The sequence below is a fragment of the Dromiciops gliroides genome, chromosome 2 (assembly GCF_019393635.1).
Source record: "Dromiciops gliroides isolate mDroGli1 chromosome 2, mDroGli1.pri, whole genome shotgun sequence".
NCBI lineage: Eukaryota > Metazoa > Chordata > Mammalia > Microbiotheria > Microbiotheriidae > Dromiciops > Dromiciops gliroides.
Window position 1 is genome coordinate 580,984,469 of NC_057862.1, and position 21,598 is coordinate 581,006,066.

The 21,598-nt window shown below is 39.1% G+C and overlaps 1 pseudogene; it reads left to right on the forward strand.

Moving 5' to 3' along the window:
* LOC122739330 overlaps window positions 1–21,598 on the forward strand; it is an 81,286-nt pseudogene that overhangs the window by 15,673 nt on the left and 44,015 nt on the right.

The window sequence follows — 21,598 nt, forward strand, 5'->3', positions numbered from 1 at the left end:
TGCTTCTCCTCAGTGGGCAGTGGGGAATAAAAGCAAAGCAAAGCCCTTAGGTTAAGGCTCCCACATGATGTCCTGGTAAGAAAAATTGCCCAATCAGTTGCATCACAACTCAGAGATGCATCCAAGCAGACATTATTCCGGACTCATTCATGCTCCATCCTGCCTACCTGTTCACAGAATTCCTATCTTTTTTTTGTTGCTCAGAGAGGACTGGCATATAATAACAAGTGGCCCAGACTGGGCTGAGGTCCAAAACTCACGCCTCCATCCTAAGAGAAAGAATATTAAATTGTTCACCCAGGACTGAGGCTTCTATTCCATGTCTATTTCCAAATGTTTAGCTGCTTCCAGCCCTAATGATAAGGAGACATGCATTCAGGGTGAGCCTTTCCCATAAAGAGAGTGACATCTTTCTTGTCTGATTACAGAAAAAAGCACTCCCTGACCCCTAAAATAGCTTTTCTTTAATACATAAAATTCTTTTAACAGAGGACATCTTTCATTCTGCAACTACAAATACAGTTTAAAATACTCAACTGCTGGAAAGCTTATCCTTTTCCAACACTAGAGTATAAATGACTGATAACAAGAGCGTTTCCTGAAAACAGGTTTTAACAATGAGTAGAGGATAGGTTGCTTGGACTCAGGAAGACCTGAGTTCAAATCCAGTCTCAAACACTTACTAGCTGTGTGACCGTGGGCAAGTCACTTAACTTCTGTTTGCCTTTATCTACTGGAGAAGGAAATGGCAAACCACTCCGGTATCTTTGCCAAGAAAACCATATGAACAGAATGGTCTATGAGGTGATGAAGAGTTGGACACAACTGAACAGCAACAAAAAGGCAGGCAAAAGCAAGGCTAGAATGGCACCCTGAAAGGGGGTGGTGGTGGAAAGAAATATCTCAAAGCTGGAAGTAAGGAACAGAAAGAGAAAACTGAGGACTTTACTGCTTTTCCTAGGAATTGGCTGACCCTACAACTACCACTGAAGGAGAGTTTAAAGAGTAGCACAAGGTAGCTCATCATAGGCCTCCAAAGTCTAAATTCAGTCTTCTCTGTTTTGAAAAATGGGATCCATTCCATGCTCGGAAGTTTTCCAACCATTTCACTACATCTCCCACTTTTGTGGCTTCAGTATAATGAATTTAGAATGATGGAATTGAAGGATGGAAGGGGTCTCAGAGTCCATCTACTCTCTTATTTTACTTATGAAGCAACTGAAGGAAGCTCAGAGAGGTAAAGCAACTTGTCCAAGGTCACACAGTCAATAAACAATAAATCCAGAATTCAAAACTAGGTCTTCTGACTCCAAATGTAACAATGCATTCAATATGCCATGCTGACTCATAGACACCCAACCATACTTTTCTGGAATCAAACAGAGGAATAGCTTTCATGTAGCACATTGAATTGTTGTTGAATGTTATTCCATAATTTGTGGATTAATTTGGAGATCCAAGAACTGTGTCTAGATGAGCCTTCAGAGAGCCTTTGAAATCCCTTCCAGATCTGAGATTCTGTGACTCTGCCCTGGGAAGAAAGAAGATAGTATAATATACTAGTATATGTGTTTTGTCCACGTGGTTGTGTATTCACATAGGTGTGCATCAATGTGGTTCTTATGTCAGCAAGAGTAGATATCTCTAGAATCACCTGCCCCTGCCCTTCTCCAAGGTAGGCTTTGATTGCTGCCAATAGGGAAGCAGAAGGTTGCAGCCAGAGGCTAGACACTGCTCTCCTCAGAGAGAGGAGGTATTGAGCTAAAATTATATATGCCCCTTAAATATTATTATTATGAGGGAAATAAATTTTAGGTTCAAGCTGAGCTCCTGATCACTATCCCTTAATGGGGAAAGTATTCCCCAAACTAAATAATGATCATTAATAATAAATAGGAGGTAACATTTATATAGCATCTACTATGTGCTAAGCCCTATGCTAAGTGCTTTACAAATGTTAACTCAGTTGATCTTTACAAAAACCCTGCAAAGCATGTAATAGTATTATCTCCATTTTGTTTTGGGGTTTTTTTTTTAGTGAGGCAATTGGGGTTAAGTGACTTGCCCAGGGTCACACAGCTAGTAAGTGTTAAGTGTCTGAGGCCAGATTTGAACTCAGGTACTCCTGATTCCAGGGCCAGTGCTCTATCCACTGCGCCACCTAGCTGCCCCATATTGTCTCCATTTTATAGATGAGGAAACCAAGTCAGACAAAGGTAAAGCGATTTGCCCAGGATCACACAGCTAATAAGTGTCTGTGTGCAAATTTAAACTCAGGTCATCCTGACTCCAGGCCCAGCTCTCTACCCATTGCACCACCTAGCTGCCTCCAAGACTTTTATTCCTTTCTCACCAAATACCAGTTCCAAAGTGAATACACTTGTCAAATAGTAAATAAACCCATTTGTGCAACTAATAGCAAACAGAAAGTAAAGAAATTACACATATATGAATATATACCAGACAATACATAGAGTGAATAAGCTTTGGAAGTAAGAAATCAGCACTACAAAGACAGAGATGAGAGAGAGAGATAGAGAGATGAGAGAGAGAGAGAGAGAGAGAGAGAGAGAGATGAGAGAGAGAGAGAGATGAGAGAGAGAGAGAGATGAGAGAGAGAGAGAGAGAGAGATGAGAGAGAGAGAGAGAGAGAGAGAGAGAGAGAGAGAGAGATGAGAGAGAGAGAGAGAGAGAGAGAGAGATCCTAGATCTCACCCAAGGGGAAATTCCCCAAAGTCTCTAGTGCATTAACCTAGGAAAACAGACATAATGGAGGTGCCAATTCCTCTACATATGTCAACTTCTTCTCTGAGTCTTTGTCTACTTTCATGGACCTAAGGAATGTCTGCAAAAAAAAAGTCTTCTCTTTTAGATCTGGGAGTGAGAAAACCAGGATCTTCCTTCCATCAAGCTCTTGCCAACTCAGCCCCTCATGAATTGAGTAATCAATCTCCACCAATGAAGACAGCGTTATGCAAATGAGATTTGAGCCACAGGTTACAAGAAGAAGGATGATAAGGTTTAATTGTCACAAATAAAGTTGTTATGTTCATTGGAAGTTTTAGAACACACATTCATAATGGCATGGCAAGCATACCTTTGAGAGACCCCATTTCTAACATTCTGCTCTTTACTTCAACCCAGCATTCAAGACTTCAAGGAAACACTATTTCATCAATGTGGGTGATTACTTTCTCAGTGCAGATTATACTACCCCTTCACAAACAGTCCATAAGAGTTTCTATGGTGGAAGAATTCATTAGGGGTAGCAACTAGGTGGTGGGTAAAGTCCACAGAGCACTGGACTTGGAGGCAGAAAGACCTAAGTTCAAATCCTACCTCAAATGTGTCCTAGATGTGTGACCCTGATCAAATAACTTAACCTCTCTCTGCCTCAGTTTCCTCATATATAAAATGGAGCTAATAATAGTACCTATCTCTTAGGGGCATTCTAAAGATCAAATGAGATAACATATGTAAAGAGCTTGAGCTATAGAAATTATTATTATCACCCTGATAATGAGCTTCTCTGAATTTAACTAGGCTGTTCATCCAATGGTAGACAGCCAATGTGTCACTAAACAGGTATATGAAGCTTTTCCAACTCAGTAGGGCCTTTCCAGAGCTTGTGCTCCACTGACATAACTATTGAGATCCCAGGATCCCAATGATACATCAGAGATGGTCTTTGGCAGGTAAACAGTATCCCTACAAGCTAATGTGTTTCAGAAATCCTCAAAAAGGAACTTAAAGAACCAACAAAACCCAACACTGATCACAAGAGACTGAGAATCACCAAAGATAGACAAGCACAGGGCAGCTAGATGGCACAGTAGATAAAGCACTGGCCCTGGATTCAGGAGACCTGAGTTCAAATCCGGCCTCAGACACTTGAAACTTACTAGCTGTGTGACCCTGGACAAGTCACTTAGCCCTCATTGACCCCAGAAAAAAAAAAGATAGACAAGCACAGCAGAGAAATATCAGGACCACAACTTGGTGGGAGGAAATGGCAAAACAAAGGGTCAGAGATGTTTACCAGATGCTAAACTCTATGAGGACAGGGAGATTGTCTTAGCAAAAGTTTATATTTCCCCCAGGGGTCTAGAACAGTGTTCTGCATACATTAGGCACTTGAAAAGGGATTGTTGAATTGGACATCAAGATCACTCACAAAATAATCCATGTCCTTTAATAATCCATGTTACATATGTCTATCTCTATATTTATAGGATGTATACAGTTTTGAGGATATCCCAGATGTCAAAGAGGATGGGAAGGAGGAGGTCAGCATGAACAATGTTGTGAAGGTAACATCAAGACAAGGTTGAGTGACCATGTATCTCAATTTCGGGTTCAAAAAATATATCATTGTGGTAAATTTCATAATGTCAATTTCTTTAAGAGAATCTGTATCATTCCAACTGTCAATTAGCATTGATTCATTAAAATTGATGGAGAACTTTGAAAGATTCTGGAACTCTGATCAATGCAATGATAACTCAAGACTCCAGAGGACTGTAGATAAAACATGCTACCCACCTCCTGCCAGAGAGCTTATGAACTTAAAATGCAGAACAAAATATACATTTTTGAGCATGGCAAATGTGGGAGTCTGTTTTGCTAGACTTTTCATATTTGTTACAGGGAGTTTGTTTTCATTGTTCACAGTAAGAGGGAGAAATAATAAATACATTTATAAATAAATACATTAATAAATTGATGTATGATAGTTTTCAAAAACAGTCTCTAAACCTGAAGGAAAAGAAAAAGGGCTATTGCAAAAACCCAACTGCCATCATTATTTATACCACATAAAGATAGTAATTCTCTAAATTGATTTGAATCTTTAAGCAACTTCTTTTTTTTTTTTCAGAAAGACTCATAGGAGACACATCACAGGTCAATCTACACATCTCAGCCTCAAATGGCCATGGGCTGAATAGTAGATACGGCCATGCCTTTGTTTAAACTCCTTTCCAATTTCCAGTAGAACTGATGAGCTCCTTGTGTCTGCAAGATATGACTCATAAGGAAAAAAACAACTTTTCTGTATCTTTGACATATACAGAAGTCTACATTCAGGTAATTTCTCCCCAAGGAACAGCTACTCTTTAATTCTGAACATTTTAAGACATTCAGAAACATTTTCCCTAAGCAATTATGATTTCACAAAAAGCTATCAAGAACATTGCTAAGTTTTACTGCCCAAACAGAGTGAAATGCCTAGAGCTTTGGACTGTGATTGGTTGTTTACTCTAGAGATAAGTTTGATTTATTCAAGATGAACAGAACTATCCTTAATAGAACAGTGCCTGTTAGCCTATGAGGATTTCTTCACCTTTCCTAACTGTTTATAACGTAGAAGAAAATATACTCTTTCAAGCCCATATAAAGAACTCACCATTATGCATTTAGTCAACAAGTTTGATTTTAATCATTTTTGTCTGAATTTCAGCTCAGAAAAATTCACTGCTTTGTCTTAATAATGTCATCCCAGGGGAAATTGAAGCAGGACAGTATATCCCAGCAATCCAAATGCAGTACTTCTATTAAATGCCTTTTATCTGCTAGAAGCTACATAATCTAAACTATGGTCCAAACCTTTATGCTCACACTACCTAAGAAGACTCTGAATTATGGAGAAAATGGAGAGCATGCTAATACAAATTTGCCAACTTGGATTTTCTGAGCTGGTAACTAACTCTACAAATTGATTATCTTGAGTACTTCCTCCCTCTAGTGGCCAAAATCCTTATCTTCACAGGACATAATTTATTCTCTTATTTAAAAAATTTTTGGTTTTGGCTTTTCTGCAAAGATTCAATAAAGAAATGTGAAGCATCTAGTCTTTCTATTAGGCAGTCAATATGCATTTATTAAGTTCTTACTATGTGCTAAGTGCTAAGAATACACAAAGAAAGGCAAAAGGAGGATCCTTGTTGTGTCTCAAGAAACATGTATTTACTTGTCTTCGAGTCATCTGCACCCTCCTCCTCCTCCTCCAGGAGCCCAGAATCTTTATATGGTTTTTCTTTCTTGTCTCAAGGGGAAATTGTTTGATAAGCTAATTCAGCCTGAGGTGTACAGGACATCTCAAGAGTATTTCTATTCTAATAGAGCACTGAAGAAAAAGGGAAATACTTAACAGAGAGAAATGAATAAAGAATTTTAGAAATTGGGACTTCACTGGGGGGGGGAAGCCTCTCCAACCTTCAAATGACATCATATTAGTGGGGCAGCTAGGTGGCACAGTGGATAGAGCACCGGCCTTGGAGTCAGGAGTGCCTGAGTTCAAATCCGGCCTCAGACACTTAACACTTACTAGCTGTGTGACCCTGGGCAAGTCACTTAACCCCAATTGCCTCACTTAAAAAAAAAAAAGACATCATATTAGTGACAGCCAAGTCTGCCTGGCCTTTTTGAGAAAAACCTAAATAAGAAGATGCAAATAAAGGTTTTGATTAAATATATATATATATATAATTTAAAAGAAAAGCCATCTTTTTTCTACAAAAGTATTATGCATAGTAACTATTTTTTTTGCAGGGCAATAAATAAGGGTTAAGTGACTTGCCCAGGGTCACACAGCTAGTAAGTGTCAAGCATCTGAGGCCAAGTAACTTTATTTTAAAGGCCAAAAAAAACCCTAGTAGGGACACTTGTGTCTAACAATTACAAAATGGCAGAACGGAACACTCACCCTGAAGTCAGAAGACCTTGATTCAAATACCACCTCTGAAGCTTACTACCAATGTAACCTTTAGACACTTCATTTCCCTGAGCCTCGCTTTCCTTATCTGTCAGATTAGAAGGTTGGATGACATAACTGCTGGAATTCATTCCAGCATCAGATATATCATCCTATGATCGTGGTATATCAATGTCATAAAATATTATGGTGCCATAGATAAAGAATCAAAGGCAATGTGGTGGGATCTCTATGATGTAATGCAAAGTGAGTTGAGTTGAACTGGGGAGGTATCCACACTAACTATAAGCATACATGTTTCCTGGATTTCACAATGGATCTGTAAACTCATTGATATGGAAACTCCCTCTGATGGTGTAGATTACAACCTCTCTACCTCCACTCCCCACCCTGTGTAACTCTTGTCCATTCCCTCCTATAAATCCTTCCTAGGCTGTCCATCCAATGTACTGGAAGACTTTCTGTGGTTATCCTGATATAGTAGAGAGACTGATGGACCCCTAGGCAACTAGTTATCCCTCATTTTCAAGACTAGCCACTATCTTTTCCATTAATGTACCTCTCTTATGACATCCTCCATATTTGTAGCATGTATGGTATACACACACATATAACACACTCATAAATGTGTGTACAGTATATATGTGGCGGGGGGGGGCGGGGCAAGGGAGAGAGAGAACAGAGCCATAGGTAGTGGAACTTCAGAGAAAAATGGAAATAACAAATGATACTTGAGACTGTTGGCTATTTGTTGATTTGGTTGTTAAACATTAAGATTAAAGATTTTACGTAAGATTTCATTCTTTACTTTGTGTGTTCGTTTCATTATTAGCATTTGTTGAGAGTTAAGAAATTTGTATGTTTTTCCTCAAGTTTTTAAGCATCAAAAAAGTGATCTGCTTATAGCCTTCTCCCCTACCTCTTCTCTAGCCCTAGTTCCTTTTCCCCCATATATTTCCCATCATCCCATCTCTATTATCTTTCTTATACAACATCCCCAAGGAACTAAAACTTCCAAAGACACAATTAGTGTCCCACTGCCTGGTACAATGGTGTGGTTCCCACCTCAACTCATAGACTTGATGAATCCACAATTATACAATGTTAAAGCTAGAAAGTGCCTTAGTGTTCACCTAAGCCAATATCTTCACTTTATAGAAAAGGAGAATAAGTCCCCAAAAAAGGAGTGACTTGCTCAAGGACATATCTCTAATACAAAGAATACAAGAAACGTAATTACTTTATGTAGATTTTATAATTATGTGTATCTATGTGTATGTATCTTGTCTATGTGTATGCTATATTTCACTCAATAGAATATAATGTCTTTGAGGGGAGAAATAATTTTTGCTTTGTCTTTTGTATCTTCATGGCCTTATACATAATAGGTGTTTAATGAATGTTTGTTGAATTGAATTCAGACCAAAACCCAGGACTCTTGGTCTAGTGTTCTTTCTTCTGACCACCCCCAGGTTCCCAATGTCTCTCCACCATCTTTATTTCCCAGACAATGAGTGGGTGGAAACCCTGGAGAGGAATGTCCTGACTAGGCTCCAGCAATCCTCCCAGAACTGTTAATTGGCCTCCCCACTACAATTCCTCAGCAGGTCAAAGAGTTTTTCAGGCAGGTGGCCAATCCACAAAATGGTTTTACATTGGAGGGAGACAAGGTTGGAGGGAGGGGCAATGGAGGGACTGGCAGCATTTTGAAGATTTAACATTCACCAAGCAACATTTTGGAACTTCATTTTGAGTGAATAATGAATCCCATCCCCTTCATTTGTTTGAAATCGCCCCTCCCTCACACATCTCTATTAATATCAGCAAAGAGGCATCTAAATAACAGTATCCAGCTTCAAACTAGACTTTAATCATTTTGAAAAGGCAAAGGATTCACAAAGAAAAGGAGACCACTTACCGTGCCCAAATGGTTCTCTTTTCTATCTTGGTTGATGAACTGCCCTCTCATTCCAATCCCACCGTCTCCCAGCTATTTGAAGGAACATATGTATGATTGACAGAGACAAGAAAACCTGCATTCTGACCAATACCCTCTATACTTGAAACTTCCCTTCTCAAAAAATTTCTGGGTGCTAACAAGTAGCCCCAGGAGGCTGCACTGATTCCAGTTGTCCACCTGGAATGCTGAGCAGTGAACTGACCAATGAGGAAAAGTAAGGGGCCTGCCTGGATAATCCACAAATTATACAATCAGTCCCTGAATAATCGAAACTAGTTGGTACATTATAATTAATCGCCTCTTCTCTCTAGATGTCCCTTGATGGCAGGAAAAGTTATCTCCAGTTTCACTTTCCTTTCTATCCCAGATAGAGATTATCCAGAGGGACTGTAAATCCATTCCTAACATTTTCAGTTGTTTGACTTATGTTCTACCAGAATTAAGAAGGTGACTTTAAAAACATGAAGGAGAAATAAAGGTTGTACTCTACAGTGCAGAGTCCAGGTATAAAATTAAACTGAACTTTTAATATGAAACTACTCTAGAGGAGAATGGACCAAGTATATTTTTATAGAGCACTTGCATTGTGGGTAATTTTTTAAAATTCAAGGTTCAACTTGCATGACACTGATACATAAGTCTGCAGTTTAATGACATTTATAACTCTGTAACAATACGTTTTGTATAAATTACTGCTGAAGTTGAACATTTCTGATTATGATATATACAATAAAGTGATGTCATGGAAGCAAAGTTATGTCTGTCCTGTTGCCTTAAATAAGTGCATTTCTTGAGACAACTGACTTGATGAATATAAACTCAAATGAACCTTGAATCTCTTCAATTATTCTTATTTAGAATTCATTTTCCTTTGAACTTCCATTTAACTCAAAGCACAATCTCTCCCTTATAAATCAAAGATGAGCTTGTCTCTCCTGCAATAACAAGTATGCTTTAAATAATGAAGCAACACCTAGGATCATAAAAGATAATGTTTCAATGCACCAAAATACAAAAGGTAAAGTAATTTATTATCCTAGTTCAAGGATGATGAGTTGAAAATTTTTATAGCAATGGACACCTATATTCCAATAGACATTTTTCACTCCATTTTTGCATCATATCTCCTCTCCCCAAAGCCCAACATATCTTGGAATCAGAGAAATTCTAGTCACAAAGATGGCTGACATTTGTGGCAAAGATCGGAGGATCATAGATTAGAACTAAAAGAGACCTTGGAAGCCATCAAGCCCAATCCCCTGGTTTTACAGATGAGGAAACTGAGGCTGAAAGAAGATAAATGATTTCCCCCAGGGTAACCCAGCTAGCAAATGTCCGAGATAGGATTTGAACTCAAGTCTTCCTGATTCCAAGGCAAGCACTCTATCTACTGTTTCCCCTAAATGTTTAGAACTATTTTGTTCCATGCAAGTTTAATTCAAGATTTTAACTGCATTAGTTCTAAGGAATCCAAAAACCCTTTATTCTTCCATCAAAGTTTTCCTGCCCTGTTTACTGCTTATAGCCAGAAAATAAAACACCTACATACATCAACTGATGTGCTATCTCCTCGATGCGGGTTTTCCTTCCAACAATGCAAGTCTCAAACCATCTCGCCTGCTCATTCTATACAATTCTTGTCCATGTCTTACTGTAAATCCTTTACAATGGAGCCTCTCAATGAATATACTTAAGGCCTTTCTCTAGTTCTCTTGAAATTGTGTGTATACAAATGGAACATATGGGCTGTCCATCAATTATGCCTTGCCCATGCTACATGACTGGACAATCCATCTTTTCTTCCCCCAACTCTACATTTCTCTGATGGTAGTCCTTATGACATTTATATTTTGCTATTCATTATTTATGAATTTATTATTATTCATTATTCATTTATTTATTATATTATGATGAAGGCACCATAACAGATTCATCTCCTGTTTAAAGGTGTTGATGAAAATCACACTTGCTGTGGTCTAATGGCCACCATGTGTCCCTCCATTGTCTTTGTGGTTACTCAACTTTAATTCATTGAACATTGTGGTATTTTATCAATTTCAAGCATACAGCTGCTCCCTCCACCACTAAAAGTACCCTCTTCAAATGGTTCTTTAAAAAAAACAAAACAGAAACTAAGGGAAACATTTAAATATGAAAAACCAACAGGTGTGTGGGGTGTTATGCCACAACTCTCATGATACACATGCTCCATTCTTCAAACACAGTGGCAGTACCACTGCCCAAATCTATTGGAGCTGTGTGACTTTAACAGGTCACTTAAGCTTTCAATGACTCATAATGTCCACACTTATTTACTGTCTACAGAGAAGACCTGCCTTAGCTGAGAATGAAGTGAAATCATGAATGTCCTTTGAAAAGCATTAAAGTGCTCTCAATATACTAATATTAGAGATGACTCTTTTCTCTTAGAAGTTCCTAGCTATTTTGCCATTCTACTAAGTGACCTTTGCCATGATGAAGTGGTACCTAGGAACGCCTTCTATAACATCATCTATAAGCAGAGGTATGCCAGTGAATATTTAACAACTAGCTCTCCAAAAATGCACCATGCACTTATTATAAACTTAATCTACATTATTAACATTTCCCCCCATCACTTTCTCAAGGCTATAAAATCAACAAAACAATAAATCAAACCCTGATTTGTAGCATTTGTCCATTTCTAAGGTGTACATGATAACACTAAAAATTTAACAATCGGCTTTTACAAACCAGTACAAGCTGGTTGCAGCACATCCTGGTCTATAAAGACCTTACCAGAGAAACCCAGTACAAATGAAATAAAGTTTAAGTGAGTTTCTTCTGATCTTTTCTATAATAAACTCCCTACACAGAGTCTAGATTCTGGAATCAGCAAAACCTGAATTTAAATCCAGCTTCAGACACTGTGTGTAACCCTGAAAAAGTCACTTAACCACTCTCTACCTTGGTTTCCTCATCTGTAAAACAGGGATGATAATAATAATACCAACTCCCAGGATTGCTGTGAGGATAAAATGAGATAATATTTGCAAAGAACTTTCCAAGCCTTAAATCACAATATAAACGCTAGCGCTTATTGGTAGTAGGATGTAAAGCAAGGCTGTTCCAAATCAGGAAGTACTCTGACAGGCAGGATTTTATTTTGTTTTTTCTATCTATAAAAAGCCAGAAGGAGAGCAAAGAGATAAGCAGGTAAGCCGTGTAATTTGAAAATGCCTCCTGTTATCCCGTTATGGATTCCATCTCCCAAACATTTGATCTGTACACCTGAGGGTTGGGGATTTCCATTTTTAATATTGGTGCTGATGACGTAGCAGTCACTGATTAATTGAGATCAGAGTGAAATGTTGTCCTCTCAGCTAAAATAAATCTCCTGTAAACCTGCAACTACACATCCTTTTGTTCTAGCCCTCATTTGAAATAGAATCTACAAAGCTTCCACACAACTCTCCATAATCTTTTGACTCTCACGTTTTTTAATCTGGGTCTTTCTGCTGTATTGGCTTTACTGTGCTTACAATTCAGCCTGGTTACTTAAAGCATCCTCTTCCTGTTCCAGAACTCTGCTCTCCCTTAGCTTTCCCAGCCTATACTTTCTGATGCTGAAAGGATTTATTTTTCATGCAGAGCATTTTCATAATTTGTAGAACATATGTTTCAGAATTACATCCCAATAGATCTCATAATATGTTCTTTGTCTTGCATCTGTTCTATAAAAACAAATACATATATATGTATATATATATATATATATATATATTCTAATGGCTATAGAAGTCCACATTTCCCATATACATACATCTACACAGACAGGGAGAAAACAACAACAGTTCTTCTACCAACTGTAAAAGGGAGGAGGGAGTACTTTGCCAAACCTTTCATGTCATTTGAAATGGTATCATGTTGGAATTCAGTCACCATTGAGTTCATTATAGCTGACCACTCATGAGAGCAAACTTCCCAAAGAGTGCTGGGTAAAATTTTAATTGACTCATTTCAACAATTATTTCCATTTTACAAGCTAATCCATTTATTGAAAATTATCCATTGTTGGGAAACAAGGGATTTAAACTTAATCTTCAGCATCACATGGATAATCAGCATGGAAAGCTTTCAGTTTCACAAAGTAGGACACTCATGAAACAGACCAAAAAAAATTTTATAAGTCTCCATTATCTTCAACAAAACTTCCTAGTGAAGAGAAGAGTCACACAGTAGGGTACCAAGAAAAATCCAACCATGAAGGAAACCCATTCTGGTACAAGAAATATGAAGACGTGGATTCTCGTCCTGACTCTATAATCAATGACAGCTTCTCTGGCCTCAGTTTCCACATGTGTCAAGTGAAAGGACAGTCAGAGTTTTAGAGTGGAGAGAGGGCCAACCATGAATTCAGAAAGAACTGTCTCTGACAGTATACTGAGTATGTACCTATGGGGAGATCACATAACTTCTTGCTTTCCCAAGAAGTTCTCCAAGATTATAAATTACAAATGAATTACTGGTCTGCATTGGCAAAAAGAGTGGCTATTCCAGAAGTTTCCAATACTGATCAAATCCCAGTCTAGAACTAATAAATAACAACAACAACAACAACAACAGAAGGTAGGACTGCTTGACTTCTAAAGTTCTTTTCAGCTCAAAAATTCCCATGATTCCTTTGACAAATACAAAAAACATTGGCCCAGCAGCCCTTTGTTACTCAATCCCCACTTCCTCAACTACACTCTTATACATGAATACATATTTGCTTGACATTTGCAGCCTTTTTGCAGTGAGTCTGAAAGCCAAACAGTCCTAAGTTAGCATGCAAATTCTCAACAAATTCCCCAGAAAAGAATACTTATTCAACCTATCTGCACAGTGGCAGCAAATTTTCAACACTGGCTTAATCATGGGCTTTCATTGTGTCTCACCACTTAATAGTGTTACCCATAAACACTGGGTTAAAAACAAATGCAGGGGGCAGCTAGGTGGCACAGTGGATAGAGCACCGGCCCTGGAGTCAGGAGTACCTGAGTTCAAATCCGGCCTCAGACACTTAACACTTACCAGCTGTGTGACCCTGGGCAAGTCACTTAACCCCGATTGCCTCACTAAAAAAAAAAAATGCAGAATATATAGCACTAATAGAAGAGAGAAGTTGAACATTCCTGTGATTTGGACATATTCCCAGTACCTGTGACATCTGGCAATAATGCTAGCTAGCTTTTATATGGCGCTTTAAGATTTGCAAAGTGCTTTACAAATATTATCCCATTTGATCTTCACAACAACTCTGGAAGGTAAATGCTATTATTATTTCCATTTTACAGATGAGGGAACTGAGGCAGATAGGGATTAAGTGACTTGGTGAGGGTCACACTACTAGTAAATGTTTGAGCAGGATTTGAACTCAGCCCTTCTGAGCTCTAAGTCTAAGATTCTATCTACTTTGCTACCCAGCTGCTTCTGGTAATCGTTCTCAATATGGGCCTAAGAACAACAGCCTCTATTCTGCTCTGGACTCCACACTTCCCTTCCAGATTTATGATTTGGCATTCTTGTGCTGCTGTAGGTTGGCAGAGCATATTCTAATCGTTTGAGAACTTTGGATAAGAAGCCTAGTGTTCTGCCCATTTGTCAGTAGAGAATATTAGAGTGCTGGTAGAAATGTTAACTGACTTATGAAAGGGGCTGCAAAGTGGAATAGTGGAGTATGCAACCAGTTTTCAGTCCTTTCCAGAAACTTCTAAATTCCCTAGTCAATCCACATAGCCTACTATTTAGTCAAAAATAGAAAGAAAAAAGTCTAGTCCTTACTTGGCCATCTTTAATAGTCTCTTTCATGAATAAAAATGAATCATGAGTCCTTAATTGAATGATTAGGTGCCTGAGGTATTCAAAAGAAATAAAAGTCATATTTCCCTGCCCACAAGGAACTTATAATCTATTTGGAAACATAGGACGAAGAACCAAGAGACAATTAGAGTATAAGACTTTACATAATGACATCTTAAAGTGTGAAGAACAGCCTGTAAATGTAATAGGACCCAGGGGTATTCTGGAACCAGCTCTAAACAGCTTGCAAGGGTTGATTGTTAAATTTTCAGTGTGAGTACTTAAGCCTCAGAAATGGGCAGGTGCTGCAAATCAGGACTTCATTTGTTTAGTTGATCATCTATAATTTTGAAAGTAATGGGGAAAAATTTATTATGTAGATTAAGCTTTAAAATGTGTTGTATTTTCAGTATCATCAACATTGTGTGTTGATCTACTGTGATGGACTAGATTCTTCTCACCAATGCAATGGTACAGGAGAGTTCCAGGGGACCCATGATGGAAGAGGATCTCCAAATCCAGGGGAAAAAAAGAACTGTGGAGTAGAGATGCTGATCAAATCATACTATTTCTTTTGCTTTCAGTGCTGTTGTTTTCTATTTTGAGGTTTTTCCTCATTGCTCTGATTCTTCTCTTATAATATGACTAATGCAGAAATACCTTTAATGTTATTATGTATGTGTGTGTATATATATATATATATATATATATATAACCTATATCAGATTACTTGCTGTCTAAGGGAGGGGGGAGGGAGGGGAAGGAGGAAGAAAAATCTGAAATTGGAAAGCTTGTATAAACAAATGTTGAGAATTATTTTTACATGTAACCGGAAAAAAATACTTTTATCAGAAAAAAATGTGTTGTATTTTTCAAAGAGCCAGTGATTAAATATTTACCAGCACAGCAAGCAAGCAGTTAAAACACTGAAGTGATTGCAATAAAATTGTCCTTGTGAACAACTGGGTAGAGCATCTCTAGTGTAGTAAAGTGGGGTAGGAATATGATAAAGATTGCCAACTCTTCTTCATGTAGGATTCTTCCCAAAATCTTTCTCTTCTTTCAGGGATCTGAAGAGAGGTTGGAATGGTATATCTTCTCTCTCAGAGCTGAAAACCAGGATCTCTTCTTATCTCCAGTTATGATCAAACCCACCCACCCCCACTGCAGACACAGGGCATTAAATAATCAACCTCCACCAAGGGGAAGAGAGTACTATGCAATTGACCCTTTGAGCCAAGGATTTAAAAAGTATTTTGCAAACTTTATTTTGTACATCCTCATAACAAACCATGGATAGAAAGTGCAAATAGCATTAGCCCTATTTTAAAGAAGAAAATAATGAGAATAAAAGAGGCAAAGGGATTTTTCAAGGTCTCACATAACTATCAGGTAGCAGAGACAGGAATTGAATTCTGGTCTTTGATGCTAACTCCAATGATGTTGCATTCATTACATTGCTTTAATAATTATTTTAAAGAAAAAGAAAAACACATGATGAAAAACATGACAAAAAAAAAATCACAGTGCAGGTGCTTTTTCTTCTAACAGTGCCTACAACCCCCCAGGGGAAGGGGTTAATAATGCAGATTAGATAGTTCAGGACATCTGAGGAGTTAAAGACATCTAAGAATCAATATGCCCCCCCCAAGTAGTGCCATTTTATCTTCACTTAGTGCCCACAAAATATGCAATGTGACTCAGTATATTTTCTGAAAACTGAGTAATGCAGGGCAGCTAGGTGGTGCAGTGGATAAAGCACCGGCCTTGGATTCAGGAAGACCTGAGTTCAGGTCCAGCCTCAGACACTTGACACTAGCTGTGTGACCCTGGGCAAGTCACTTAACCCTCATTGCCCAGCAAAAAAAAAAACAAAAACAAAAACAAGTAATGCATTACATGTGTAAAATTACTACAAATATTATGTACAAGCTGTTGTGATTAACACAATAATTTATAAGCATTAACAAAAACTCACAGTAACTTTTGTCATTATGTTTTTGTAGATGATGCATATTAACCATTCGATTAATAAGCAGTTAGTAAACACTATTTGCCAGGTTCTGTTCTAGGTTCTGGGGATACAAAGGGGGGAAAAATGAAACACTTCTTGCCTTCAGAGAGTTTACATTCTATAAGGGAAAATAACACATACACATATAAATATATACCAAATATCAATATACAACATGGGGCACCTAGCTGGTGCAGTGGATAGAGCATCTCACCTGGAGTCAGGAAGATCTGAGTTCAAATCCAACTTCAGACTAGCTATATGACTCTGGGCAAGTCACTTAATCCCTATTTGCCCCAGTTCCTCATCTGTAAAAAGGGAACACACTAGGAAAAAAGGGCAAACCACCTCAGTATCTCTGCCAAGAAAACCCCATAGATAAAGTCCACAAGGTCACATGGAGTTGGACATGATTGAACAACCACAACAATATACATTACTATTTTAACTGTTGTGCTGGAGTCCTCTAATTCTTTTAACGTAATTAATAATAATATAATAGCTATTATTATTATTAAGTATAGGGATAGGGATCTGTGATTTTATTGTTATAGGGGACTCAGGTGACGAAATTCTCTCTACCAAGCACATGAACATTTTCTTAGTGACTCACAGTGGTAGAGAGTACGCTCAGCTTCACCAAGAACTGAAGAAACTTGCCCAGGGGTACCCAACCAGTGTGCATTTGAGACAGGATTGGAATGGGGGCCTTCTCAGCTTTGAAGCCAACTCCCTATCCACTAGAGACCTCTGCCTCTCCTACCCAACATTTATACAGGGCTTTCAAGACTAAAAAGTGCTATGCGGGGCGGCTAGGTGGGGCAGTGGATAGAGCACCGGCCCTGAAGTCAGGAGGACCTGAGTTCAAATCTGGCATCAGATACTTAACACATACCAGCTGTGTGACCCTGGGCAAGTCACTTAACCCCAACTGCCTCACTAGGAAAAAAAAAAGTGCTATGCATGCAAAAGGGTACTTATGATCCTGCGCCATGGCCATGATCTGACATCCATCCATTGATCTAAGCCTGCAAAACTGGAATGCCGTAATATAGAAAGAGACTTCATCTACCCAAAGCCAAATGGAAAAATTAGCTGTTTTCTGAAGAGATGAGAGCAGGCTCACCACAAAGTACCTGTTGAATTAAAACATTCAAAAGGTGGGTAGCTAGGTGGTACAGTGTTAGAGCACTGGCCCTGGATTCAGGAGAACCTGAGTTCAAACCAGCCTCAGACACTTGACACTTACTAGCTGTGTGACCCTGGGCAAGTCACTTAACTCCAATTGCCTCACCAAAAAAAAAAAAATTCAAAAGGTCACTTGCTGTAATTAGAGCCATATCACTTACCATATCTGAGCCTCAATTTCCTAACCTGTAAAATGAGAATTTGAACTAGTTTATCTCTAAAATCTTTTCTGCCTCTAAAAGTCCACGAGACTTATCTATTGCCAATTTAGGAACGGTATATCAAAATAAAACTCTCTCCAGAAAATAGTGCAAAATGTCTTCCAGAATAAAACTGTTTTCTCATATGTTGTTGTTCTGTCATTTCAGTCATACCTGACTTTTCCTGACCCCATTTAGGGTTTTCTCTTTTTTTTTTTTTTTTTTTTTGGTGAGGCAATTGGGGTCAAGTGACTTGCCCAGGGTCACACAGCTAGTAAGTGTCAGCTGTCTGAGGCTGGATTTGAACTCAGGTCCTCCTGAATCCAGGGCCGGTGCTCTATCCACTGTGCCACCTAGATGCCCCTTGGGGTTTTCTTGTACTAGAGTAGTTTGCCATTTCCTTCTTCAGATCATTTTACAGATGAGGAAACTGAGGCAAGTGGGGTTAAATGATTTAAATGACCAGGGTCATACAGCTAGTAAGTGTCCCATGCCAGATATGAACTCAGAAAGATTAGTCTTCCTGACTCCAGACCCAGGACTCTATCCACTGTGCCACCTAGCTGCCCTTCTCAAAAGTATATCCAGCTGCTTTCCTGGTTGGGCTGGTTTTGGGGAGGACACCAGCAGGGGAGTAGACATCCGCCATAACAAGGACTGGAAAGTCCAGCGCAATTAGCCCAAGAGCCAGGACACCTACCTGTGGCTATTAGTGAAGCTCTACCAGTTCCTGGCCTGTAGAACCAACTCAGCTTTCAAGATTGTGCTAAAAAGGCTGTTCGTGAGCCAGACCTACCGGGCCCCCCCATCCCTGTCCCGAATGATCAGGAAGATGAAGCTGCCGGGCAGGGAAAACAAGCTGTGGTTGTTGGGACTGTGATCGATGATGTGAGGATCCAGGATGTCCCCAAGCTGAAGGTGTGTGTTCTTCTCGTTACTAGAAATGCCCGGAATTGCATCCTCAAGGCTGGTGGGAAGATCCTCACCTTTGACCAGCTGACCATGAGGTCACCCAAGGGCAAGGGCACTGTCCTGCTGTCTGGTCCCCGGAAGGGCTGCGAGGTATACAGGCATTTTGGGAAGGCACCCGGCACTCCCCACAGCCACACCAAACCATATGTCCGATCCAAGGGCGGAAAGTTCGAGCATGCCAGGGGCCGCCAGCCAGCTGAGGCTACAAAAACTAATCCCCCTCCTTGCTACATTAAAGATGTTTGGACAAAAAAAAAAAAGTATACCCAACCTAACTAACCCTCTTTCCTCCCCCACATCCTGCCATCCCACCTCATAGCCAAGGAACATTTGGTTTGCAAGTAGTATATTACCAAGATTCAATTTGCCTTTTATGACAAGCCACCTGATCCTGGAGATTGAAGGCTAAGGAGGTACCCTGTCCAAAACCGAGTGCTCAAAAGTCAACTTTGAAATGGAAGCATAAATATCTGCTCCCTGATTATTTGTGCTCTCTGTCTGCATCTGGTAACCACTATATAAGACCTACAATTCAAAGAGTGGAAAAAATTGTTCCTTGGACAGCAATAACAACAAAGAGAAAATAAAATGCTTTTATTTGCTATGTAGCTAGCGAAAGAGCGAACAGCAGCCCTCCAGCTTGCAGATGTGAGAAGTGCAAATACCGAGGTATTGGAGTTCAAATGGAGAAATGTCTGGTTTATCTAAATACCATCAGAAGGCCAATATTTCCATGATTTCCTCAGCATGGGCACTAACTCCACAGCTGCCAATGACAATCCCCCTGTTATATAGTAGGCAGTCTGCAAGAGTTATTGTTAGTGGAAAAACACATCACCCTTCCATCAGGATCATTTTAAGCCTCTCCAAACTTAGCTAGGCTGAGTCCTTGGACAGCAGACATATGATATGGGCCATCTTCACTAGATCACCTTCTCTGAGAAACCTTTCCCAGTCCCTTTTAAAGCTAGCCCCTTCCCTCTAAGATTATCTCCAATTTACCCTGCCTATATTTCATTTCTATATGATTTATTGCACGCTATTCCCCCCATTAGACTGTGAGTATCTTGAAAGTCTTTCTTTGTCTCTGAAACACTTAGCATGGTGTCTGGTGTACAGTAAGTGCTTAATAACTGCTCGTTAACTTGCCTTGCTTTACTAAAAAGCCTTCCCTATTTCCAAAGCTTGTGCTCCATGGCCATAGCCTTCAAGCACTCAGGGTCACCTGCACATCACAATGAGAAAATAGAAAAGGACTCTATTGTAACCAGTGATTTGGTCACACACAAAAAAATTGATGTAATAGGATGCATAATATTGGCCTACCTCCTCCAGCCTGCCCCTTAATCTCACTACCCCCATTCAATGCTGTAAACATCCATTAAGTGTCTAATTCGTGCCAGGCAACTGGGAATACAAACTGCAAGAGAAACTCTGACATCAAGGAGCATGAATTCTATTAAGGGAATAAAACCCAATAAATTGATCAATAAATTCTAGCACATAGTAGGTACTTAATAAATGTTTATTGATTGGTTGACATTGAAATTCAAAGTAACATCAAGAGGGTGAAAGTACCAACAGCTAGGAAGAGAGGAAGGGGGAAGGGAATCAGCAAAGTTCTAGCATGGGAGGTGGCACCTGAACAGTGCTTTGAAGAAAGTAGAGATCCTAGGAGATGGGAGTGGCTTTCAGCAATGGGGGAACCCTGGTACAAAGGCACAGGTGTGGAAGATGGAATGTGATGCACAGCAAATAGCCGGCAGGTCTGTTTGATTAGAATGGAGTGAGTGCAAAAGTGAATAATAGGAGAGAAGACGGGAAAGATAAACGGGAGCCATTATATGGAGGCCTGTAAATGCCAAACTGAGACTTTCATATTTTATCCTGGAAGTAATAGGGATCCATTGAATATTTCTGAACAGGAGTGTCACATGTGTAGTCTAGGAATGTTATTTTTGTAGCTGTGTGAAGATTCATTGGAAAGGAAATCACCTGGAAGCATACATATTAATTAGGAAACTATTGCAATGGTCTCCATGAAAGGATGTATGAATAGAAAAGAGATGGATATGAAATGTGTAAGAGATATTATGAAGGTAGCCTGGCTGCTAACTGGATATGAAATGGGGAAGATATTGAAGAGTCAAAGCTTGGATGACAAAAAAGACAATAGTACCTTTTCCTCAAAGTCCTTAATCCTGACCAGCTGAAAAACCAAAAAAAGTAGCAATACCCAATATTAGTCTACTTGTAGAACCAGCTCAAGCCAACAATCAATTGATTAACAACCAACATACCAAATGACTGGTTCAAAAAATTGAAATACAGACCCTCTGAGCAACATCAAAGAGCTAATCAATCAAGTGATGAACAAATATTTTATTAAATATCTATTATGTTCCAGGAACTGTACTAAAAACCAGAGATACAAAGTCAAAAGCAATATAGACTTTGCCCTTCAGGGATTTACATTCTAACAAGAGAAGACAACATGTGTGTGTGTGTGTGTATATACATACACATATATACATATATGTCTATCATATATTGGTATACATATGTAGATGTGTGTATATGTACATACATATGTGCGTGTGTTTGTGTGTGCATGTTTATATCAGACATATTTATGGAAAGAGAGGGTAAAGGTTGATGCTAGCAGCTGAGGGAAGCAGGAAAGCCCTCAAGCAGAGAAGGAAATGAGCTAACTCTTGACAGAAGCCAAG